Consider the following 25000-nt stretch of genomic DNA (forward strand, 5'->3'; position numbering starts at 1 on the left):
GCTGGGAGCCGTCGGTCGTTCGGTCGGTCAGTCAGTGAGTGTGTGTGCTGAAGGAAAGCTCCAGCCCGGAGCCCGCACCCACCGGGGAGGTGTAGGCCTGCTGACTGAGCGCTGGGAGCCGTCGGTCGTTCGGTCGGTCAGAGAGTGAGTGTGTGTGCTGAAGGAGAGCTCCAGCCCGGAGCCCGCACCCACCGGGGAGGTGTAGCCCTGCAGGCTGAGCGCTGGGAGCCGTCGGTCGTTCGGTCGGTCAGTCAGTGAGTGTGTGTGCTCCAGCCCGGAGCCCGCACCCACCGGGGAGGTGTAGCCCTGCAGGCTGAGCGCTGGGAGCCGTCGGTCGGTCGGTCGGTCAGAGAGTGAGTGTGTGTGCTGAAGGGAAGCTCCAGCCCGGAGCCCGCACCCACCGGGGAGGTGTAGCCCTGCAGGCTGAGCGCTGGGAGCCGTCGGTCGTTCGGTCGGTCAGTCAGTGAGTGTGTGTGCTGAAGGAGAGCTCCAGCCCGGAGCCCGCACCCACCGGGGTGTGTAGCCCTGCAGGCTGAGCGCTGGGAGCCGTCGGTCGGTCAGTCAGTGAGTGTGTGTGCTGAAGGAAAGCTCCAGCCCGGCGTCCGTCCCCACCGGGGAGGAGTAGGCCTGCTGACTGAGCGCTGGGAGCCGTCGGTCGTTCGGTCGGTCAGAGAGTGAGTGTGTGTGCTGAAGGAGAGCTCCAGCCCGGAGCCCGCACCCACCGGGGTGTGTAGCCCTGCAGGCTGAGCGCTGGGAGCCGTCGGTCGGTCGGTCGGTCAGAGAGTGAGTGAGTGAGTGTGTGTGCTGAAGGGAAGCTCCAGCCCGGCGTCCGTCCCCACCGGGGAGTTGTGCCCGGGCCCGGGCCTCCTGCCGACGGACCGTGTGGCGCATTGTCCCGACTGCGGACTTTCTCCAGCAAAAAGGCGGAGGTGCAGTACCGCCATTTCGCCACACGAGGGACGGAATGGCACCCAACTGCCCCCTGGTGTCGAAAAAGCGCAAGGGCACCCGGGCCGGTCCGCCCCAGGCAGCGGCCGAGATGCAGCACCGGGGGCCCGGCCTGCCTGCCCTGGAGGTCAGCCTGCCAGCCCTGGAGGTCTGCCTTCCAGCCCTGGAGGACAGCCTGCCTGCCCTGGTAGCAGCACTGCCTGCCTTCCAGCCCTGGAGGTCTGCCTGTTAGCCCTGGAGGTCTGCTATCCAGCCCTGGTAGCAGCACTGCCTGCCCTGGAGGTCTGCCTGCCTGCCTTCCAGCCCTGGAGGTCTGCTATCCAGCCCTGGTAGCAGCACTGCCTGCCCTGGAGGTCTGCCTGCCTGCCCTGGAGGTCTGCCTTCCAGCCCTGGAGGACAGCCTGCCTGCCCTGGTAGCAGCACTGCCTGCCTTCCAGCCCTGGAGGTCTGCCTGCCTGCCTGTTAGCCCTGGAGGTCAGCCTGTTAGCCCTGGAGGTCTGCTATCCAGCCCTGGAGGTCTGCCTGCCTGCCCTGGAGGTCTGCTATCCAGCCCTGGAGGTCTGCCTGCCTGCCTGTTAGCCCTGGAGGTCTGCCTGCCTGCCCTGGCAGCAGCACTGCCTGCCCTGGAGGTCTGCCTGCCTGCCCTGGTAGCAGCACTGCCTGCCCTGGAGGTCAGCCTGCCTGCCCTGGAGGTCTGCCTGTTAGCCCTGGAGGTCTGCTATCCAGCCCTGGAGGTCTGCCTGCCTGCCCTGGAGGTCTGCCTGCCTGCCCTGGAGGTCTGCTATCCAGCCCTGGAGGTCTGCCTGTTAGCCCTGGAGGTCAGCCTGTTAGCCCTGGAGGTCTGCTATCCAGCCCTGGAGGTCTGCCTGCCTGCCATCCAGCCCTGGAGGTCTGCTATCCAGCCCTGGTAGCAGCACTGCCTGCCCTGGAGGTCTGCCTGCCTGCCCTGGAGGTCTGCCTTCCAGCCCTGGAGGACAGCCTGCCTGCCCTGGTAGCAGCACTGCCTGCCTTCCAGCCCTGGAGGTCTGCCTGCCTGCCTGTTAGCCCTGGAGGTCAGCCTGTTAGCCCTGGAGGTCTGCTATCCAGCCCTGGAGGTCTGCCTGCCTGCCCTGGAGGTCTGCTATCCAGCCCTGGAGGTCTGCCTGCCTGCCTGTTAGCCCTGGAGGTCTGCCTGCCTGCCCTGGCAGCAGCACTGCCTGCCCTGGAGGTCTGCCTGCCTGCCCTGGTAGCAGCACTGCCTGCCCTGGAGGTCAGCCTGCCTGCCCTGGAGGTCTGCCTGTTAGCCCTGGAGGTCTGCTATCCAGCCCTGGAGGTCTGCCTGCCTGCCCTGGAGGTCTGCCTGCCTGCCCTGGAGGTCTGCTATCCAGCCCTGGAGGTCTGCCTGTTAGCCCTGGAGGTCAGCCTGTTAGCCCTGGAGGTCTGCTATCCAGCCCTGGAGGTCTGCCTGCCTGCCATCCAGCCCTGGAGGTCTGCTATCCAGCCCTGGTAGCAGCACTGCCTGCCCTGGAGGTCAGCCTGCCTGCCCTGGAGGTCTGCTATCCAGCCCTGGAGGTCAGCCTGTTAGCCCTGGAGGTCTGCTATCCAGCCCTGCCTGCCTGCCTGCCCTGGCAGCAGCACTGCCTGGCCTGGAGGTCAGCCTGTTAGCCCTGGAGGTCTGCTATCCAGCCCTGGAGGTCTGCCTGCCTGCCTGTTAGCCCTGGAGGTCAGCCTGCCAGCCCTGGAGGTCTGCTATCCAGCCCTGGAGGTCTGCCTGTTAGCCCTGGAGGTCTGCTATCCAGCCCTGGAGGTCTGCCTGCCTGCCTGTTAGCCCTGGAGGTCAGCCTGTTAGCCCTGGAGGTCTGCCTGCCTGCCCTGGAGGTCTGCTATCCAGCCCTGGTAGCAGCACTGCCTGCCCTGGAGGTCTGCTATCCAGCCCTGGAGGTCTGCCTGTTAGCCCTGGAGGTCAGCTATCCAGCCCTGGAGGTCAGCTATCCAGCCCTGGAGGTCTGCCTGCCTGCCTGTTAGCCCTGGAGGTCTGCCTGTTAGCCCTGGAGGTCAGCCTGTTAGCCCTGGAGGTCTGCTATCCAGCCCTGGAGGTCTGCCTGCCTGCCATCCAGCCCTGGAGGTCTGCCTGCCTGCCCTGGCAGCAGCACTGCCTGCCCTGGAGGTCAGCCTGCCAGCCCTGGAGGTCTGCCTGTTAGCCCTGGAGGTCTGCCTTCCAGCCCTGGCAGCAGCACTGCCTGCCCTGGTAGCAGCACTGCCTGCCCTGGAGGTCTGCTATCCAGCCCTGGAGGTCTGCCTGTTAGCCCTGGAGGTCTGCTATCCAGCCCTGGAGGTCTGCCTGCCTGCCCTGGCAGCAGCACTGCCTGCCCTGGAGGTCTGCCTGCCTGCCCTGGAGGTCTGCCTGCCTGCCCTGGAGGTCTGCCTGCCTGCCTGTTAGCCCTGGAGGTCTGCTATCCAGCCCTGGAGGTCTGCCTGCCAGCCCTGGAGGTCTGCTATCCAGCCCTGGAGGTCTGCCTGTTAGCCCTGGAGGTCTGCTATCCAGCCCTGGAGGTCTGCCTGCCTGCCTGTTAGCCCTGGAGGTCAGCCTGCCAGCCCTGGAGGTCTGCTATCCAGCCCTGGAGGTCTGCCTGTTAGCCCTGGAGGTCTGCTATCCAGCCCTGGAGGTCTGCCTGCCTGCCCTGGCAGCAGCACTGCCTGCCCTGGAGGTCTGCCTGCCTGCCCTGGAGGTCTGCCTGCCTGCCCTGGAGGTCTGCCTGCCTGCCTGTTAGCCCTGGAGGTCTGCTATCCAGCCCTGGAGGTCTGCCTGCCAGCCCTGGAGGTCTGCTATCCAGCCCTGGAGGTCTGCCTGTTAGCCCTGGAGGTCTGCTATCCAGCCCTGGAGGTCTGCCTGCCTGCCTGTTAGCCCTGGAGGTCAGCCTGTTAGCCCTGGAGGTCTGCCTGCCTGCCCTGGAGGTCTGCTATCCAGCCCTGGTAGCAGCACTGCCTGCCCTGGAGGTCTGCTATCCAGCCCTGGAGGTCTGCCTGCCTGCCCTGGTAGCAGCACTGCCTGCCCTGGAGGTCTGCCGGCCTGCCCTGGAGGTCTGCTATCCAGCCCTGGAGGTCTGCCTGTTAGCCCTGGAGGTCTGCTATCCAGCCCTGGAGGTCTGCCTGCCTGCCCTGGCAGCAGCACTGCCTGCCCTGGAGGTCAGCCTGCCTGCCCTGGAGGTCTGCCTGTTAGCCCTGGAGGTCTGCTATCCAGCCCTGGAGGTCTGCCTGCCTGCCCTGGAGGTCTGCCTGCCTGCCCTGGAGGTCTGCCTTCCAGCCCTGGAGGTCTGCCTGCCTGCCCTGGTAGCAGCACTGCCTGCCCTGGAGGTCTGCTATCCAGCCCTGGAGGTCTGCCTGCCTGCCTGTTAGCCCTGGAGGTCTGCTATCCAGCCCTGGAGGTCTGCCTGCCTGCCCTGGAGGTCTGCCTTCCAGCCCTGGAGGTCTGCCTGCCTGCCTGTTAGCCCTGGAGGTCTGCCTGCCTGCCCTGGCAGCAGCACTGCCTGCCCTGGAGGTCAGCCTGCCAGCCCTGGAGGTCTGCCTGCCTGCCTGTTAGCCCTGGAGGTCTGCCTGCCTGCCCTGGAGGTCTGCCTGTTAGCCCTGGAGGTCAGCCTGTTAGCCCTGGAGGTCTGCTATCCAGCCCTGGAGGTCTGCCTGCCTGCCTGTTAGCCCTGGAGGTCAGCCTTCCAGCCCTGGCAGCACGGCCTACCAGCCTGCCAGCCTGCCCTCCCCAGCCACACAGCCCTGCCTGCCTGCCCTGGAGGTCAGCCTTCCAGCCCTGGAGGTCTGCCTGCCTGCCTTCCAGCCCTGCCTGCCTGCCTGCCTGCCCTGGAGGTCAGCCTTCCAGCCCTGGCAGCACGGCCTACCAGCCTGCCAGCCTGCCCTCCCCAGCCACACAGCCCTGCCTGCCTGCCCTGGAGGTCAGCCTTCCAGCCCTGGAGGTCTGCCTGCCTGCCATCCAGCCCTGGAAGTCAGCCTTCCAGCCCTGGAGGTCAGCCTTCCAGCCCTGGCAGCAGCACGGCCTACCAGCCTGCCAGCCTGCCCTCCCCAGCCACACAGCCCTGCCTGCCTGCCTGCCAGCCCTGGAGGTCTGCCTGCCTGCCTGCTGCTGCTAGGCCGCTGCCCCGAGCCGCCGACCCCATCGACAGGAACACGAGAGAGTTTACAAGCGAGAGGAGGCCACATATTCGACACCTTTCGTGCTCGTTTTAGGGTCCTCTCCAGTCTGTTTGGACGTGTGTTATTCTGAATCTGCTGCTTTAACTCAAGGGATTCTGTCGTGATTGATGCCTTGTACTTCGCTGTATGTTTGCACTGGTGTTGTAAGTCGCCCTCTGTAAGATCATCATTTATTATCTGCCAAGAAATAAAGATCATCATAATGTTCCCCAACTTTCAGCTTCTGGGGAGTTTGTTCCAGAGTGTGACGACTCTCTCTCTATCACCATCTCTCTCTCCCTCTCCACCTCTCTCTCTCTCTCTCTCCCTCTCTCTATCTCTCCCTCTCTCTCACTGTGTGTGTGTGTGTGTGTGTGTGTGTGTGTGTGTGTACAGCAGTGTCCCTAGACGAGAGAGATATCCCTAGACGGGGAAATTACTTTCAAACTGCAGTACCGAAATGTGTCCGTTAGATGGCAGCATGCACCAAGGAATGAAGGAAAGTGCAAAACAAAATGAAAAGGCACATCGCCTGGGCGAAAAATAATCGTAACAAATCAACGGGGGCATTTCTCGGAAAACTAACACCGGGGCAGTGCTCAGGGGGGTCCCACCTCGTGGCCACCCGGTTTGGGGGGCCATCGGGGCCGGCTGAAGAATCGCCCATACTCTGCCATAGGCAGCCCACGGTCCATCCGATCAGAGCAATGCCGGGCGGCCGGCAACCTATGGATCATAACACATCAACGGAGGCATGATAAGAGCATCTTTTATTATCTGCCAAGAAATATAGACCATCACAATGTTCCCCAACTTTCAGCTTCTACCACATCGCTGGGGAGTTTATTCCACTGTGTGACTACTCTCTCTCTATCTCTCTCTCTCTCTCTCTCTCTCTCTGTGTGTGTGTGTGTGTGTGTGTGTGTGTGTGTGTGTGTGTGTGTGTACAGCAGTGTCTCCGGTTTTCCTTTTGGAATGCCTTGAAGCCGGGGGGGCTTTGCACTCATGAGAACATAGGGTGTCCTTGCCCTCCTTTCGCAGCCCAGGGCATTGAGAGATCCCTAGACGGGGAAATTACTTTCAAACTGCAGTACCGAAATGTGTCCGTTAGATGGTAGCATGCACCAAGGAATGAAGGAAAGTGCAAAACAAAATGAAAAGGCACATCGCCTGGGCGAAAAATAATCATAACAAATCAACGGGGGCATTTCTCGGAAAACTAACACCGGGGCAGTGCTCAGGGGGGTCCCACCTCGTGGCCACCCGGTTTGGGGGGCGATCGGGGCCGGTTCCGAAAATCGCTAAATCTCCCATAGCCAGCCCACGCTCCATCCGATAGAGCACTGCCGGGCGGCCGGCCGGCAACTACGGATCATAACAAATCAACGGGGGCATTTCTCGGAAAACTAACACCGGGGCAGTGCTCAGGGGGGTCCCACCTCGTGGCCACCCGGTTTGGGGGGCGATCGGGGCCGGTTCCGAAAATCGCTAAATCTCCCATAGCCAGCCCACGCTCCATCCGATAGAGCACTGCCGGGCGGCCGGCCGGCAACTACGGATCATAACAAATCAACGGGGGCATTTCTCCGAAAACTAACACCGGGGCAGTGCTCAGGGGGGTCCCACCTCGTGGCCACCCGGTTTGGGGGGCGATCGGGGCCGGTTCCGAAAATCGCTAAATCTCCCATAGCCAGCCCACGCTCCATCCGATAGAGCACTGCCGGGCGGCCGGCCGGCAACTACGGATCATAACAAATCAACGGGGGCATTTCTCCGAAAACTAACACCGGGGCAGTGCTCAGGGGGGTCCCACCTCGTGGCCACCCGGTTTGGGGGGCGATCGGGGCCGGTTCCGAAAATCGCTAAATCTCCCATAGCCAGCCCACGCTCCATCCGATAGAGCACTGCCGGGCGGCCGGCCGGCAACTACGGATCATAACAAATCAACGGGGGCATTTCTCGGAAAACTAACACCGGGGCAGTGCTCAGGGGGGTCCCACCTCGTGGCCACCCGGTTTGGGGGGCGATCGGGGCCGGTTCCGAAAATCGCTAAATCTCCCATAGCCAGCCCACGCTCCATCCGATAGAGCACTGCCGGGCGGCCGGCCGGCAACTACGGATCATAACAAATCAACGGGGGCATTTCTCCGAAAACTAACACCGGGGCAGTGCTCAGGGGGGTCCCACCTCGTGGCCACCCGGTTTGGGGGGCGATCGGGGCCGGTTCCGAAAATCGCTAAATCTCCCATAGCCAGCCCACGCTCCATCCGATAGAGCACTGCCGGGCGGCCGGCCGGCAACTACGGATCATAACAAATCAACGGGGGCATTTCTCCGAAAACTAACACCGGGGCAGTGCTCAGGGGGGTCCCACCTCGTGGCCACCCGGTTTGGGGGGCGATCGGGGCCGGTTCCGAAAATCGCTAAATCTCCCATAGCCAGCCCACGCTCCATCCGATAGAGCACTGCCGGGCGGCCGGCCGGCAACTACGGATCATAACAAATCAACGGGGGCATTTCTCGGAAAACTAACACCGGGGCAGTGCTCAGGGGGGTCCCACCTCGTGGCCACCCGGTTTGGGGGGCGATCGGGGCCGGTTCCGAAAATCGCTAAATCTCCCATAGCCAGCCCACGCTCCATCCGATAGAGCACTGCCGGGCGGCCGGCCGGCAACTACGGATCATAACAAATCAACGGGGGCATTTCTCGGAAAACTAACACCGGGGCAGTGCTCAGGGGGGTCCCACCTCGTGGCCACCCGGTTTGGGGGGCGATCGGGGCCGGTTCCGAAAATCGCTAAATCTCCCATAGCCAGCCCACGCTCCATCCGATAGAGCAATGCCGGGCGGCCGGCCGGCAACTACGGATCATAACAAATCAACGGGGGCATTTCTCCGAAAACTAACACCGGGGCAGTGCTCAGGGGGGTCCCACCTCGTGGCCACCCGGTTTGGGGGGCGATCGGGGCCGGTTCCGAAAATCGCTAAATCTCCCATAGCCAGCCCACGCTCCATCCGATAGAGCAATGCCGGGCGGCCGGCCGGCAACTACGGATCATAACAAATCAACGGGGGCATTTCTCCGAAAACTAACACCGGGGCAGTGCTCAGGGGGGTCCCACCTCGTGGCCACCCGGGTCTGGGACCGATGGGAGCACTTTAAAATTTTCGAGTCAGGGGACCAGACGGCCGAGTGAAAAACTTTGAAAAATATTCTATCTCCTCACTCCCATTGACTTTACATTAGGGCGACCAGGCGGCCGGCGGAAAAAAAATCATAACAAATCAACGGGGGCATTTCTCCGAAAACTAACACCGGGGCTGTGCTCAGGGGGCTCCCAGCTATCAGCCACCCTATCCCGGGACCGATGGGAGCACTTTAAAATTTTCGAGTCAGGGGACCAGACGGCCGAGTGAAAAACTTTGAAAAATATTCTATCTCCTCACTCCCATTGACTTTACATTAGGGCGACCAGGCGGCCGGCGGAAAAAAAATCATAACAAATCAACGGGGGCATTTCTCCGAAAACTAACACCGGGGCTGTGCTCAGGGGGCTCCCAGCTATCAGCCACCCTATCCCGGGACCGATGGGAGCACTTTAAAATTTTCGAGTCAGGGGACCAGACGGCCGAGTGAAAAACTTTGAAAAATATTCTATCTCCTCACTCCCATTGACTTTACATTAGGGCGACCAGGCGGCCGGCGGAAAAAAAATCATAACAAATCAACGGGGGCATTTCTCCGAAAACTAACACCGGGGCTGTGCTCAGGGGGCTCCCAGCTATCAGCCCCCCGGGTCTGGGGGCATTGTTTTTCTTTTTAATCATTTTGAGCATTTCCCCCAGTTTAGAGATGTGTGCCCCTAGACAACCCATTGAGAATAACTATGAAATGTTCTGAAGTTTTGATTTTCAAATGTCGGTGAAAATTGAAAAACGTCATATATTCTTCAAAGGAAGCATGGGGCGATGGTAGGGAGAGTCCCCGCAGCGTGCCTCGGCGGCGATGGGAGCGTTTTCGATGTCCCCGTCCCCCCCCCATAGGGATAGAAGGGGAGTTAGGTGACCAGGCGTCCCGGGTCCCAAAAATCGAAAAATTAATATAGAATGCTTTTTAATCCAGAAATAAAGTAGGGGGCAGTCCTGGTGAGAGTCCCAGCCACAGCCCCAGTGTGTTTTGGAGCCGTTTGGGGCCGGGTGAAAAACTTTGAAAAATGTTCTATCTCCTCACTCCCATTGACTTTACATTAGGGCGACCAGGCGGCCGGCGGAAAAAAAATCATAACAAATCAACGGGGGCATTTCTCGGAAAACTAACACCGGGGCAGTGCTCAGGGGGGTCCCACCTCGTGGCCACCCGGTTTGGGGGGCCATCGGGGCCGGCTGAAGAATCGCCCATACTCTGCCATAGGCAGCCCACGGTCCATCCGATCAGAGCAATGCCGGGCGGCCGGCAACCTATGGATCATAACACATCAACGGAGGCATGATAAGAGCATCTTTTATTATCTGCCAAGAAATATAGACCATCACAATGTTCCCCAACTTTCAGCTTCTACCACATCGCTGGGGAGTTTATTCCACTGTGTGACTACTCTCTCTCTATCTCTCTCTCTCTCTCTCTGTGTGTGTGTGTGTGTGTGTGTGTGTGTGTGTGTGTACAGCAGTGTCCCTAGACGAGAGAGATATCCCTAGACGGGGAAATTACTTTCAAACTGCAGTACCGAAATGTGTCCGTTAGATGGCAGCATGCACCAAGGAATGAAGGAAAGTGCAAAACAAAATGAAAAGGCACATCGCCTGGGCGAAAAATAATCGTAACAAATCAACGGGGGCATTTCTCGGAAAACTAACACCGGGGCAGTGCTCAGGGGGGTCCCACCTCGTGGCCACCCGGTTTGGGGGGCCATCGGGGCCGGCTGAAGAATCGCCCATACTCTGCCATAGGCAGCCCACGGTCCATCCGATCAGAGCAATGCCGGGCGGCCGGCAACCTATGGATCATAACACATCAACGGAGGCATGATAAGAGCATCTTTTATTATCTGCCAAGAAATATAGACCATCACAATGTTCCCCAACTTTCAGCTTCTACCACATCGCTGGGGAGTTTATTCCACTGTGTGACTACTCTCTCTCTATCTCTCTCTCTCTCTCTCTCTCTCTCTGTGTGTGTGTGTGTGTGTGTGTGTGTGTGTGTGTGTGTGTGTGTGTACAGCAGTGTCTCCGGTTTTCCTTTTGGAATGCCTTGAAGCCGGGGGGGCTTTGCACTCATGAGAACATAGGGTGTCCTTGCCCTCCTTTCGCAGCCCAGGGCATTGAGAGATCCCTAGACGGGGAAATTACTTTCAAACTGCAGTACCGAAATGTGTCCGTTAGATGGTAGCATGCACCAAGGAATGAAGGAAAGTGCAAAACAAAATGAAAAGGCACATCGCCTGGGCGAAAAATAATCATAACAAATCAACGGGGGCATTTCTCGGAAAACTAACACCGGGGCAGTGCTCAGGGGGGTCCCACCTCGTGGCCACCCGGTTTGGGGGGCGATCGGGGCCGGTTCCGAAAATCGCTAAATCTCCCATAGCCAGCCCACGCTCCATCCGATAGAGCACTGCCGGGCGGCCGGCCGGCAACTACGGATCATAACAAATCAACGGGGGCATTTCTCGGAAAACTAACACCGGGGCAGTGCTCAGGGGGGTCCCACCTCGTGGCCACCCGGTTTGGGGGGCGATCGGGGCCGGTTCCGAAAATCGCTAAATCTCCCATAGCCAGCCCACGCTCCATCCGATAGAGCACTGCCGGGCGGCCGGCCGGCAACTACGGATCATAACAAATCAACGGGGGCATTTCTCCGAAAACTAACACCGGGGCAGTGCTCAGGGGGGTCCCACCTCGTGGCCACCCGGTTTGGGGGGCGATCGGGGCCGGTTCCGAAAATCGCTAAATCTCCCATAGCCAGCCCACGCTCCATCCGATAGAGCAATGCCGGGCGGCCGGCCGGCAACTACGGATCATAAGAAATCAACGGGGGCATTTCTCCGAAAACTAACACCGGGGCAGTGCTCAGGGGGGTCCCACCTCGTGGCCACCCGGTTTGGGGGGCGATCGGGGCCGGTTCCGAAAATCGCTAAATCTCCCATAGCCAGCCCACGCTCCATCCGATAGAGCAATGCCGGGCGGCCGGCCGGCAACTACGGATCATAAGAAATCAACGGGGGCATTTCTCCGAAAACTAACACCGGGGCAGTGCTCAGGGGGGTCCCACCTCGTGGCCACCCGGTTTGGGGGGCGATCGGGGCCGGTTCCGAAAATCGCTAAATCTCCCATAGCCAGCCCACGCTCCATCCGATAGAGCACTGCCGGGCGGCCGGCCGGCAACTACGGATCATAACAAATCAACGGGGGCATTTCTCCGAAAACTAACACCGGGGCAGTGCTCAGGGGGGTCCCACCTCGTGGCCACCCGGGTCTGGGACCGATGGGAGCACTTTAAAATTTTCGAGTCAGGGGACCAGACGGCCGAGTGAAAAACTTTGAAAAATATTCTATCTCCTCACTCCCATTGACTTTACATTAGGGCGACCAGGCGGCCGGCGGAAAAAAAATCATAACAAATCAACGGGGGCATTTCTCCGAAAACTAACACCGGGGCTGTGCTCAGGGGGCTCCCAGCTATCAGCCACCCTATCCCGGGACCGATGGGAGCACTTTAAAATTTTCGAGTCAGGGGACCAGACGGCCGAGTGAAAAACTTTGAAAAATATTCTATCTCCTCACTCCCATTGACTTTACATTAGGGCGACCAGGCGGCCGGCGGAAAAAAAATCATAACAAATCAACGGAGGCATTTCTCCGAAAACTAACACCGGGGCAGTGCTCAGGGGCCTCCCAGCTATCAGCCCCCCGGGTCTGGGGGCATTGTTTTTCTTTTTAATCATTTTGAGCATTTCCCCCAGTTTAGAGATGTGTGCCCCTAGACAACCCATTGAGAATAACTATGAAATGTTCTGAAGTTTTGATTTTCAAATGTCGGTGAAAATTGAAAAACGTCATATATTCTTCAAAGGAAGCATGGGGCGATGGTAGGGAGAGTCCCCGCAGCGTGCCTCGGCGGCGATGGGAGCGTTTTCGATGTCCCCGTCCCCCCGCCCCATAGGGATGGAAGGGGAGTTGGGTGACCAGGCGCGAGGGGGCCGGAGCGAGCCCGGGCCCGGGCCTCCTGCTGACGGAGCGCTGGGAGCCGGGAGCCGTCGGTCAGTGAGTGCTGAAGGAAAGCTCCAGCGCGGAGCCCGCACCCACCGGGGAGGTGTAGCCCTGCAGGCTGAGCGCCGGGAGCCGTCGGTCAGTGAGTGCTGAAGGAAAGCTCCAGCGCGGAGCCCGCACCCACCGGGGAGGTGTAGCCCTGCAGGCTGAGCGCCGGGAGCCGTCGGTCAGTGAGTGCTGAAGGAAAGCTCCAGCGCGGAGCCCGCACCCACCGGGGAGGTGTAGCCCTGCAGGCTGAGCGCCGGGAGCCGTCGGTCAGTGAGTGCTGAAGGAAAGCTCCAGCGCGGAGCCCGCACCCACCGGGGAGGTGTAGCCCTGCAGGCTGAGCGCCGGGAGCCGTCGGTCAGTGAGTGCTGAAGGAAAGCTCCAGCGCGGAGCCCGCACCCACCGGGGAGGTGTAGCCCTGCAGGCTGAGCGCCGGGAGCCGTCGGTCAGTGAGTGCTGAAGGAAAGCTCCAGCGCGGAGCCCGCACCCACCGGGGAGGTGTAGCCCTGCAGGCTGAGCGCCGGGAGCCGTCGGTCAGTGAGTGCTGAAGGAAAGCTCCAGCGCGGAGCCCGCACCCACCGGGGAGGTGTAGCCCTGCAGGCTGAGCGCCGGGAGCCGTCGGTCAGTGAGTGCTGAAGGAAAGCTCCAGCGCGGAGCCCGCACCCACCGGGGAGGTGTAGCCCTGCAGGCTGAGCGCCGGGAGCCGTCGGTCAGTGAGTGCTGAAGGAAAGCTCCAGCGCGGAGCCCGCACCCACCGGGGAGGTGTAGCCCTGCAGGCTGAGCGCCGGGAGCCGTCGGTCAGTGAGTGCTGAAGGAAAGCTCCAGCGCGGAGCCCGCACCCACCGGGGAGGTGTAGCCCTGCAGGCTGAGCGCCGGGAGCCGTCGGTCAGTGAGTGCTGAAGGAAAGCTCCAGCGCGGAGCCCGCACCCACCGGGGAGGTGTAGCCCTGCAGGCTGAGCGCCGGGAGCCGTCGGTCAGTGAGTGCTGAAGGAAAGCTCCAGCGCGGAGCCCGCACCCACCGGGGAGGTGTAGCCCTGCAGGCTGAGCGCCGGGAGCCGTCGGTCAGTGAGTGCTGAAGGAAAGCTCCAGCGCGGAGCCCGCACCCACCGGGGAGGTGTAGCCCTGCAGGCTGAGCGCCGGGAGCCGTCGGTCAGTGAGTGCTGAAGGAAAGCTCCAGCGCGGAGCCCGCACCCACCGGGGAGGTGTAGCCCTGCAGGCTGAGCGCCGGGAGCCGTCGGTCAGTGAGTGCTGAAGGAAAGCTCCAGCGCGGAGCCCGCACCCACCGGGGAGGTGTAGCCCTGCAGGCTGAGCGCCGGGAGCCGTCGGTCAGTGAGTGCTGAAGGAAAGCTCCAGCGCGGAGCCCGCACCCACCGGTGAGGTGTAGCCCTGCAGGCCGAGCGCTGGGAGCCGTCGGTCGTTCGGTCGGTCAGTCAGTGAGTGTGTGTGCTGAAGGAAAGCTCCAGCCCGGAGCCCGCACCCACCGGGGAGGTGTAGGCCTGCTGACTGAGCGCTGGGAGCCGTCGGTCGTTCGGTCGGTCAGAGAGTGAGTGTGTGTGCTGAAGGAGAGCTCCAGCCCGGAGCCCGCACCCACCGGGGAGGTGTAGCCCTGCAGGCTGAGCGCTGGGAGCCGTCGGTCGTTCGGTCGGTCAGTCAGTGAGTGTGTGTGCTCCAGCCCGGAGCCCGCACCCACCGGGGAGGTGTAGCCCTGCAGGCTGAGCGCTGGGAGCCGTCGGTCGGTCGGTCGGTCAGAGAGTGAGTGTGTGTGCTGAAGGGAAGCTCCAGCCCGGAGCCCGCACCCACCGGGGAGGTGTAGCCCTGCAGGCTGAGCGCTGGGAGCCGTCGGTCGTTCGGTCGGTCAGTCAGTGAGTGTGTGTGCTGAAGGAGAGCTCCAGCCCGGAGCCCGCACCCACCGGGGTGTGTAGCCCTGCAGGCTGAGCGCTGGGAGCCGTCGGTCGGTCAGTCAGTGAGTGTGTGTGCTGAAGGAAAGCTCCAGCCCGGCGTCCGTCCCCACCGGGGAGGAGTAGGCCTGCTGACTGAGCGCTGGGAGCCGTCGGTCGTTCGGTCGGTCAGAGAGTGAGTGTGTGTGCTGAAGGAGAGCTCCAGCCCGGAGCCCGCACCCACCGGGGTGTGTAGCCCTGCAGGCTGAGCGCTGGGAGCCGTCGGTCGGTCGGTCGGTCAGAGAGTGAGTGAGTGAGTGTGTGTGCTGAAGGGAAGCTCCAGCCCGGCGTCCGTCCCCACCGGGGAGTTGTGCCCGGGCCCGGGCCTCCTGCCGACGGACCGTGTGGCGCATTGTCCCGACTGCGGACTTTCTCCAGCAAAAAGGCGGAGGTGCAGTACCGCCATTTCGCCACACGAGGGACGGAATGGCACCCAACTGCCCCCTGGTGTCGAAAAAGCGCAAGGGCACCCGGGCCGGTCCGCCCCAGGCAGCGGCCGAGATGCAGCACCGGGGGCCCGGCCTGCCTGCCCTGGAGGTCAGCCTGCCAGCCCTGGAGGTCTGCCTTCCAGCCCTGGAGGACAGCCTGCCTGCCCTGGTAGCAGCACTGCCTGCCTTCCAGCCCTGGAGGTCTGCCTGTTAGCCCTGGAGGTCTGCTATCCAGCCCTGGTAGCAGCACTGCCTGCCCTGGAGGTCTGCCTGCCTGCCTTCCAGCCCTGGAGGTCTGCTATCCAGCCCTGGTAGCAGCACTGCCTGCCCTGGAGGTCTGCCTGCCTGCCCTGGAGGTCTGCCTTCCAGCCCTGGAGGACAGCCTGCCTGCCCTGGTAGCAGCACTGCCTGCCTTCCAGCCCTGGAGGTCTGCCTGCCTGCCTGTTAGCCCTGGAGGTCAGCCTGTTAGCCCTGGAGGTCTGCTATCCAGCCCTGGAGGTCTGCCTGCCTGCCCTGGAGGTCTGCTATCCAGCCCTGGAGGTCTGCCTGCCTGCCTGTTAGCCCTGGAGGTCTGCCTGCCTGCCCTGGCAGCAGCACTGCCTGCCCTGGAGGTCTGCCTGCCTGCCCTGGTAGCAGCACTGCCTGCCCTGGAGGTCAGCCTGCCTGCCCTGGAGGTCTGCCTGTTAGCCCTGGAGGTCTGCTATCCAGCCCTGGAGGTCTGCCTGCCTGCCCTGGAGGTCTGCCTGCCTGCCCTGGAGGTCTGCTATCCAGCCCTGGAGGTCTGCCTGTTAGCCCTGGAGGTCAGCCTGTTAGCCCTGGAGGTCTGCTATCCAGCCCTGGAGGTCTGCCTGCCTGCCATCCAGCCCTGGAGGTCTGCTATCCAGCCCTGGTAGCAGCACTGCCTGCCCTGGAGGTCTGCCTGCCTGCCCTGGAGGTCTGCCTTCCAGCCCTGGAGGACAGCCTGCCTGCCCTGGTAGCAGCACTGCCTGCCTTCCAGCCCTGGAGGTCTGCCTGCCTGCCTGTTAGCCCTGGAGGTCAGCCTGTTAGCCCTGGAGGTCTGCTATCCAGCCCTGGAGGTCTGCCTGCCTGCCCTGGAGGTCTGCTATCCAGCCCTGGAGGTCTGCTATCCAGCCCTGGTAGCAGCACTGCCTGCCCTGGAGGTCTGCTATCCAGCCCTGGAGGTCTGCCTGCCTGCCCTGGTAGCAGCACTGCCTGCCCTGGAGGTCTGCCGGCCTGCCCTGGAGGTCTGCTATCCAGCCCTGGAGGTCTGCCTGTTAGCCCTGGAGGTCTGCTATCCAGCCCTGGAGGTCTGCCTGCCTGCCCTGGCAGCAGCACTGCCTGCCCTGGAGGTCAGCCTGCCTGCCCTGGAGGTCTGCCTGTTAGCCCTGGAGGTCTGCTATCCAGCCCTGGAGGTCTGCCTGCCTGCCCTGGAGGTCTGCCTGCCTGCCCTGGAGGTCTGCCTTCCAGCCCTGGAGGTCTGCCTGCCTGCCCTGGTAGCAGCACTGCCTGCCCTGGAGGTCTGCTATCCAGCCCTGGAGGTCTGCCTGCCTGCCTGTTAGCCCTGGAGGTCTGCTATCCAGCCCTGGAGGTCTGCCTGCCTGCCCTGGAGGTCTGCCTTCCAGCCCTGGAGGTCTGCCTGCCTGCCTGTTAGCCCTGGAGGTCTGCCTGCCTGCCCTGGCAGCAGCACTGCCTGCCCTGGAGGTCAGCCTGCCAGCCCTGGAGGTCTGCCTGCCTGCCTGTTAGCCCTGGAGGTCTGCCTGCCTGCCCTGGAGGTCTGCCTGTTAGCCCTGGAGGTCAGCCTGTTAGCCCTGGAGGTCTGCTATCCAGCCCTGGAGGTCTGCCTGCCTGCCTGTTAGCCCTGGAGGTCAGCCTTCCAGCCCTGGCAGCACGGCCTACCAGCCTGCCAGCCTGCCCTCCCCAGCCACACAGCCCTGCCTGCCTGCCCTGGAGGTCAGCCTTCCAGCCCTGGAGGTCTGCCTGCCTGCCTTCCAGCCCTGCCTGCCTGCCTGCCTGCCCTGGAGGTCAGCCTTCCAGCCCTGGCAGCACGGCCTACCAGCCTGCCAGCCTGCCCTCCCCAGCCACACAGCCCTGCCTGCCTGCCCTGGAGGTCAGCCTTCCAGCCCTGGAGGTCTGCCTGCCTGCCATCCAGCCCTGGAAGTCAGCCTTCCAGCCCTGGAGGTCAGCCTTCCAGCCCTGGCAGCAGCACGGCCTACCAGCCTGCCAGCCTGCCCTCCCCAGCCACACAGCCCTGCCTGCCTGCCTGCCAGCCCTGGAGGTCTGCCTGCCTGCCTGCTGCTGCTAGGCCGCTGCCCCGAGCCGCCGACCCCATCGACAGGAACACGAGAGAGTTTACAAGCGAGAGGAGGCCACATATTCGACACCTTTCGTGCTCGTTTTAGGGTCCTCTCCAGTCTGTTTGGACGTGTGTTATTCTGAATCTGCTGCTTTAACTCAAGGGATTCTGTCGTGATTGATGCCTTGTACTTCGCTGTATGTTTGCACTGGTGTTGTAAGTCGCCCTCTGTAAGATCATCATTTATTATCTGCCAAGAAATAAAGATCATCATAATGTTCCCCAACTTTCAGCTTCTGGGGAGTTTGTTCCAGAGTGTGACGACTCTCTCTCTATCACCATCTCTCTCTCCCTCTCCACCTCTCTCTCTCTCTCTCTCCCTCTCTCTATCTCTCCCTCTCTCTCACTGTGTGTGTGTGTGTGTGTGTGTGTGTGTGTGTGTGTACAGCAGTGTCCCTAGACGAGAGAGATATCCCTAGACGGGGAAATTACTTTCAAACTGCAGTACCGAAATGTGTCCGTTAGATGGCAGCATGCACCAAGGAATGAAGGAAAGTGCAAAACAAAATGAAAAGGCACATCGCCTGGGCGAAAAATAATCGTAACAAATCAACGGGGGCATTTCTCGGAAAACTAACACCGGGGCAGTGCTCAGGGGGGTCCCACCTCGTGGCCACCCGGTTTGGGGGGCCATCGGGGCCGGCTGAAGAATCGCCCATACTCTGCCATAGGCAGCCCACGGTCCATCCGATCAGAGCAATGCCGGGCGGCCGGCAACCTATGGATCATAACACATCAACGGAGGCATGATAAGAGCATCTTTTATTATCTGCCAAGAAATATAGACCATCACAATGTTCCCCAACTTTCAGCTTCTACCACATCGCTGGGGAGTTTATTCCACTGTGTGACTACTCTCTCTCTATCTCTCTCTCTCTCTCTCTCTCTCTCTGTGTGTGTGTGTGTGTGTGTGTGTGTGTGTGTGTGTGTGTGTGTGTACAGCAGTGTCTCCGGTTTTCCTTTTGGAATGCCTTGAAGCCGGGGGGGCTTTGCACTCATGAGAACATAGGGTGTCCTTGCCCTCCTTTCGCAGCCCAGGGCATTGAGAGATCCCTAGACGGGGAAATTACTTTCAAACTGCAGTACCGAAATGTGTCCGTTAGATGGTAGCATGCACCAAGGAATGAAGGAAAGTGCAAAACAAAATGAAAAGGCACATCGCCTGGGCGAAAAATAATCATAACAAATCAACGGGGGCATTTCTCGGAAAACTAACACCGGGGCAGTGCTCAGGGGGGTCCCACCTCGTGGCCACCCGGTTTGGGGGGCGATCGGGGCCGGTTCCGAAAATCGCTAAATCTCCCATAGCCAGCCCACGCTCCATCCGATAGAGCACTGCCGGGCGGCCGGCCGGCAACTACGGATCATAACAAATCAACGGGGGCATTTCTCGGAAAACTAACACCGGGGCAGTGCTCAGGGGGGTCCCACCTCGTGGCCACCCGGTTTGGGGGGCGATCGGGGCCGGTTCCGAAAATCGCTAAATCTCCCATAGCCAGCCCACGCTCCATCCGATAGAGCACTGCCGGGCGGCCGGCCGGCAACTACGGATCATAACAAATCAACGGGGGCATTTCTCCGAAAACTAACACCGGGGCAGTGCTCAGGGGGGTCCCACCTCGTGGCCACCCGGTTTGGGGGGCGATCGGGGCCGGTTCCGAAAATCGCTAAATCTCCCATAGCCAGCCCACGCTCCATCCGATAGAGCAATGCCGGGCGGCCGGCCGGCAACTACGGATCATAAGAAATCAACGGGGGCATTTCTCCGAAAACTAACACCGGGGCAGTGCTCAGGGGGGTCCCACCTCGTGGCCACCCGGTTTGGGGGGCGATCGGGGCCGGTTCCGAAAATCGCTAAATCTCCCATAGCCAGCCCACGCTCCATCCGATAGAGCAATGCCGGGCGGCCGGCCGGCAACTACGGATCATAAGAAATCAACGGGGGCATTTCTCCGAAAACTAACACCGGGGCAGTGCTCAGGGGGGTCCCACCTCGTGGCCACCCGGTTTGGGGGGCGATCGGGGCCGGTTCCGAAAATCGCTAAATCTCCCATAGCCAGCCCACGCTCCATCCGATAGAGCACTGCCGGGCGGCCGGCCGGCAACTACGGATCATAACAAATCAACGGGGGCATTTCTCCGAAAACTAACACCGGGGCAGTGCTCAGGGGGGTCCCACCTCGTGGCCACCCGGGTCTGGGACCGATGGGAGCACTTTAAAATTTTCGAGTCAGGGGACCAGACGGCCGAGTGAAAAACTTTGAAAAATATTCTATCTCCTCACTCCCATTGACTTTACATTAGGGCGACCAGGCGGCCGGCGGAAAAAAAATCATAACAAATCAACGGGGGCATTTCTCCGAAAACTAACACCGGGGCTGTGCTCAGGGGGCTCCCAGCTATCAGCCCCCCGGGTCTGGGGGCATTGTTTTTCTTTTTAATCATTTTGAGCATTTCCCCCAGTTTAGAGATGTGTGCCCCTAGACAACCCATTGAGAATAACTATGAAATGTTCTGAAGTTTTGATTTTCAAATGTCGGTGAAAATTGAAAAACGTCATATATTCTTCAAAGGAAGCATGGGGCGATGGTAGGGAGAGTCCCCGCAGCGTGCCTCGGCGGCGATGGGAGCGTTTTCGATGTCCCCGTCCCCCCCCCATAGGGATAGAAGGGGAGTTAGGTGACCAGGCGTCCCGGGTCCCAAAAATCGAAAAATTAATATAGAATGCTTTTTAATCCAGAAATAAAGTAGGGGGCAGTCCTGGTGAGAGTCCCAGCCACAGCCCCAGTGTGTTTTGGAGCCGTTTGGGGCCGGGTGAAAAACTTTGAAAAATGTTCTATCTCCTCACTCCCATTGACTTTACATTAGGGCGACCAGGCGGCCGGCGGAAAAAAAATCATAACAAATCAACGGGGGCATTTCTCGGAAAACTAACACCGGGGCAGTGCTCAGGGGGGTCCCACCTCGTGGCCACCCGGTTTGGGGGGCCATCGGGGCCGGCTGAAGAATCGCCCATACTCTGCCATAGGCAGCCCACGGTCCATCCGATCAGAGCAATGCCGGGCGGCCGGCAACCTATGGATCATAACACATCAACGGAGGCATGATAAGAGCATCTTTTATTATCTGCCAAGAAATATAGACCATCACAATGTTCCCCAACTTTCAGCTTCTACCACATCGCTGGGGAGTTTATTCCACTGTGTGACTACTCTCTCTCTATCTCTCTCTCTCTCTCTCTGTGTGTGTGTGTGTGTGTGTGTGTGTGTGTGTGTGTACAGCAGTGTCCCTAGACGAGAGAGATATCCCTAGACGGGGAAATTACTTTCAAACTGCAGTACCGAAATGTGTCCGTTAGATGGCAGCATGCACCAAGGAATGAAGGAAAGTGCAAAACAAAATGAAAAGGCACATCGCCTGGGCGAAAAATAATCGTAACAAATCAACGGGGGCATTTCTCGGAAAACTAACACCGGGGCAGTGCTCAGGGGGGTCCCACCTCGTGGCCACCCGGTTTGGGGGGCCATCGGGGCCGGCTGAAGAATCGCCCATACTCTGCCATAGGCAGCCCACGGTCCATCCGATCAGAGCAATGCCGGGCGGCCGGCAACCTATGGATCATAACACATCAACGGAGGCATGATAAGAGCATCTTTTATTATCTGCCAAGAAATATAGACCATCACAATGTTCCCCAACTTTCAGCTTCTACCACATCGCTGGGGAGTTTATTCCACTGTGTGACTACTCTCTCTCTATCTCTCTCTCTCTCTCTCTCTCTCTCTGTGTGTGTGTGTGTGTGTGTGTGTGTGTGTGTGTGTGTGTGTGTGTACAGCAGTGTCTCCGGTTTTCCTTTTGGAATGCCTTGAAGCCGGGGGGGCTTTGCACTCATGAGAACATAGGGTGTCCTTGCCCTCCTTTCGCAGCCCAGGGCATTGAGAGATCCCTAGACGGGGAAATTACTTTCAAACTGCAGTACCGAAATGTGTCCGTTAGATGGTAGCATGCACCAAGGAATGAAGGAAAGTGCAAAACAAAATGAAAAGGCACATCGCCTGGGCGAAAAATAATCATAACAAATCAACGGGGGCATTTCTCGGAAAACTAACACCGGGGCAGTGCTCAGGGGGGTCCCACCTCGTGGCCACCCGGTTTGGGGGGCGATCGGGGCCGGTTCCGAAAATCGCTAAATCTCCCATAGCCAGCCCACGCTCCATCCGATAGAGCACTGCCGGGCGGCCGGCCGGCAACTACGGATCATAACAAATCAACGGGGGCATTTCTCGGAAAACTAACACCGGGGCAGTGCTCAGGGGGGTCCCACCTCGTGGCCACCCGGTTTGGGGGGCGATCGGGGCCGGTTCCGAAAATCGCTAAATCTCCCATAGCCAGCCCACGCTCCATCCGATAGAGCACTGCCGGGCGGCCGGCCGGCAACTACGGATCATAACAAATCAACGGGGGCATTTCTCCGAAAACTAACACCGGGGCAGTGCTCAGGGGGGTCCCACCTCGTGGCCACCCGGTTTGGGGGGCGATCGGGGCCGGTTCCGAAAATCGCTAAATCTCCCATAGCCAGCCCACGCTCCATCCGATAGAGCAATGCCGGGCGGCCGGCCGGCAACTACGGATCATAAGAAATCAACGGGGGCATTTCTCCGAAAACTAACACCGGGGCAGTGCTCAGGGGGGTCCCACCTCGTGGCCACCCGGTTTGGGGGGCGATCGGGGCCGGTTCCGAAAATCGCTAAATCTCCCATAGCCAGCCCACGCTCCATCCGATAGAGCAATGCCGGGCGGCCGGCCGGCAACTACGGATCATAAGAAATCAACGGGGGCATTTCTCCGAAAACTAACACCGGGGCAGTGCTCAGGGGGGTCCCACCTCGTGGCCACCCGGTTTGGGGGGCGATCGGGGCCGGTTCCGAAAATCGCTAAATCTCCCATAGCCAGCCCACGCTCCATCCGATAGAGCACTGCCGGGCGGCCGGCCGGCAACTACGGATCATAACAAATCAACGGGGGCATTTCTCCGAAAACTAACACCGGGGCAGTGCTCAGGGGGGTCCCACCTCGTGGCCACCCGGGTCTGGGACCGATGGGAGCACTTTAAAATTTTCGAGTCAGGGGACCAGACGGCCGAGTGAAAAACTTTGAAAAATATTCTATCTCCTCACTCCCATTGACTTTACATTAGGGCGACCAGGCGGCCGGCGGAAAAAAAATCATAACAAATCAACGGGGGCATTTCTCCGAAAACTAACACCGGGGCTGTGCTCAGGGGGCTCCCAGCTATCAGCCACCCTATCCCGGGACCGATGGGAGCACTTTAAAATTTTCGAGTCAGGGGACCAGACGGCCGAGTGAAAAACTTTGAAAAATATTCTATCTCCTCACTCCCATTGACTTTACATTAGGGCGACCAGGCGGCCGGCGGAAAAAAAATCATAACAAATCAACGGAGGCATTTCTCCGAAAACTAACACCGGGGCAGTGCTCAGGGGCCTCCCAGCTATCAGCCCCCCGGGTCTGGGGGCATTGTTTTTCTTTTTAATCATTTTGAGCATTTCCCCCAGTTTAGAGATGTGTGCCCCTAGACAACCCATTGAGAATAACTATGAAATGTTCTGAAGTTTTGATTTTCAAATGTCGGTGAAAATTGAAAAACGTCATATATTCTTCAAAGGAAGCATGGGGCGATGGTAGGGAGAGTCCCCGCAGCGTGCCTCGGCGGCGATGGGAGCGTTTTCGATGTCCCCGCCCCCCCCCCATAGGGATAGAAGGGGAGTTAGGTGACCAGGCGTCCCGGGTCCCAAAAATCGAAAAATTAATATAGAATGCTTTTTAATCCAGAAATAAAGTAGGGGGCAGTCCTGGTGAGAGTCCCAGCCACAGCCCCAGTGTGTTTTGGAGCCGTTTGGGGCCGGGTGAAAAACTTTGAAAAATGTTCTATCTCCTCACTCCCATTGACTTTACATTAGGGCGACCAGGCGGCCGGCGGAAAAAAAATCATAACAAATCAACGGAGGCATTTCTCCGAAAACTAACACCGGGGCAGTGCTCAGGGGGCTCCCAGCTATCAGCCACCCTATCCCGGGACCGATGGGAGCACTTTAAAATTTTCGAGTTAGGGGACCAGGCGGCCGAGTGAAAAACTTTGAAAAATATTCTATCTCCTCACTCCCATTGACTTTACATTAGGGCGACCAGGCGGCCGGCGGAAAAAAAATCATAACAAATCAACGGGGGCATTTCTCCGAAAACTAACACCGGGGCAGTGCTCAGGGGGCTCCCAGCTATCAGCCACCCTATCCCGGGACCGATGGGAGCACTTTAAAATTTTCGAGTTAGGGGACCAGGCGGCCGAGTGAAAAACTTAGAAAAATTTTCTATCTCCCCTAGGTGACCAGGCAGCCGGAGCTGATTTTTCTGACCCCTAAAACAATTATTAAAAGGTATTTTTTCGCCAAACTAAGACTTTTAAAATTCAAATAGGATGATTATCTACTGCCCCAGTGGGTTTTTGAACCATTTTAAGCCTTTTTGACAGTTTTCATTTTTCCCCCATTGACTTCAATGGGAGTTAGGTGACCAGTCCTCCGACTTTTGAACCTCTCCTGGGGGGGCTGTGAGCCCCCGATTTCTTTGCAAAGCACGTCATTCGATTCGTCTCAGTCCCCTCTATATACCCCGTGTGTTTGTTTTCTCGAAAAACCCCCGGAACACGGTTTTTTAGGGGGGGGTGGGGGGGGGGTACTTCGGAGCCATTTGGGGGGGGGTAAACGACATTTCCCGAAATTAATTTTAACACAGCCTTCCTCAGAATCGCTTTTCCAACAAAATCCTTTTTATTTCGAGTCTCTACGATGTTCCTAAGTGGTCGAAACCACTTTTGGACAGTTTTTACACCAAACGGCTCGGGCGCACAGCGGGCCGTGTGCCGATGGGCGGTTCTCGCGGGTCTGAGGCGGGGCTAGGCTGCTCGCGGCGGGCATGGGAGTGCCGTGTGCAGCCGCCACAGTGTTCCAGGCTGTCAGCATTTCTCTACGGTGCCGGGGGAAATACAGGAACTGGGTTTTTGAAGACACTTAGTGCAATGAGAGAGGTCAAAACTGAGCTAAGGGCACTTGCTGGAGGAAAGTGGCTGGGCCCCGCTAGCTCTTTTACGGACACTTTCTGGACTTGGCCCGGGATTTTCAGACGGTTCTTTGCGACTGTCTGATCATCCAGCGAAATGCAAGGGGGGGAACGGTCCCGGCCGCACCCCGCGTTTCAGGCCTCGTCGGCGGCCCGCTCCGGCGGCTGCGCCCGCTAAGTCTTCGCGGCCCGCCGTGGAGAGTGTGTATGCTGCCCGCCCCAGACGTTCACCCCAAGGGCTTGCGGGCCTTTAAGGGTCTGTCTTTCGGGGTTTCACGGGCTCTGACCTCACCTCCCTGTGGTTCCCGACCGGGGTGTATGTATGCTGCCCGCCCCAGACGTTCACCCCAAGGGCTTGCGGGCCTTTAAGGGTCTGTCTTTCGGGGTTTCACGGGCTCTGACATCTCCCCGGTGGTTCCCACGGAACGGACATATGTATGCTGCCCGCCCCCGGCAGGAACCCCAAGGGCTTGCGGGCCTTTAAGGGTGAGTGCGGGGGGCGTACGGGCTCTGACATATCTCCGGTGGCTCCCACGGAACGGACATATGTATGCTGCCCGCCCCCGGCAGGAACCCCAAGGGCTTGCGGGCCTTTAAGGGTGAGTGCGGGGGGCGTACGGGCTCTGACATATCTCCGGTGGCTCACACGGAACGGACATATGTATGCTGCCCGCCCCCGGCAGGAACCCCAAGGGCTTGCGGGCCTTTAAGGGTGAGTGCGGGGGGCGTACGGGCTCTGACATATCTCCGGTGGCTCCCACGGAACGGACATATGTATGCTGCCC

The sequence above is a fragment of the Amia ocellicauda genome, unplaced genomic scaffold (genome assembly GCF_036373705.1).
Source record: "Amia ocellicauda isolate fAmiCal2 unplaced genomic scaffold, fAmiCal2.hap1 HAP1_SCAFFOLD_120, whole genome shotgun sequence".
NCBI classification, from domain to species: Eukaryota; Metazoa; Chordata; class Actinopteri; order Amiiformes; family Amiidae; genus Amia; species Amia ocellicauda.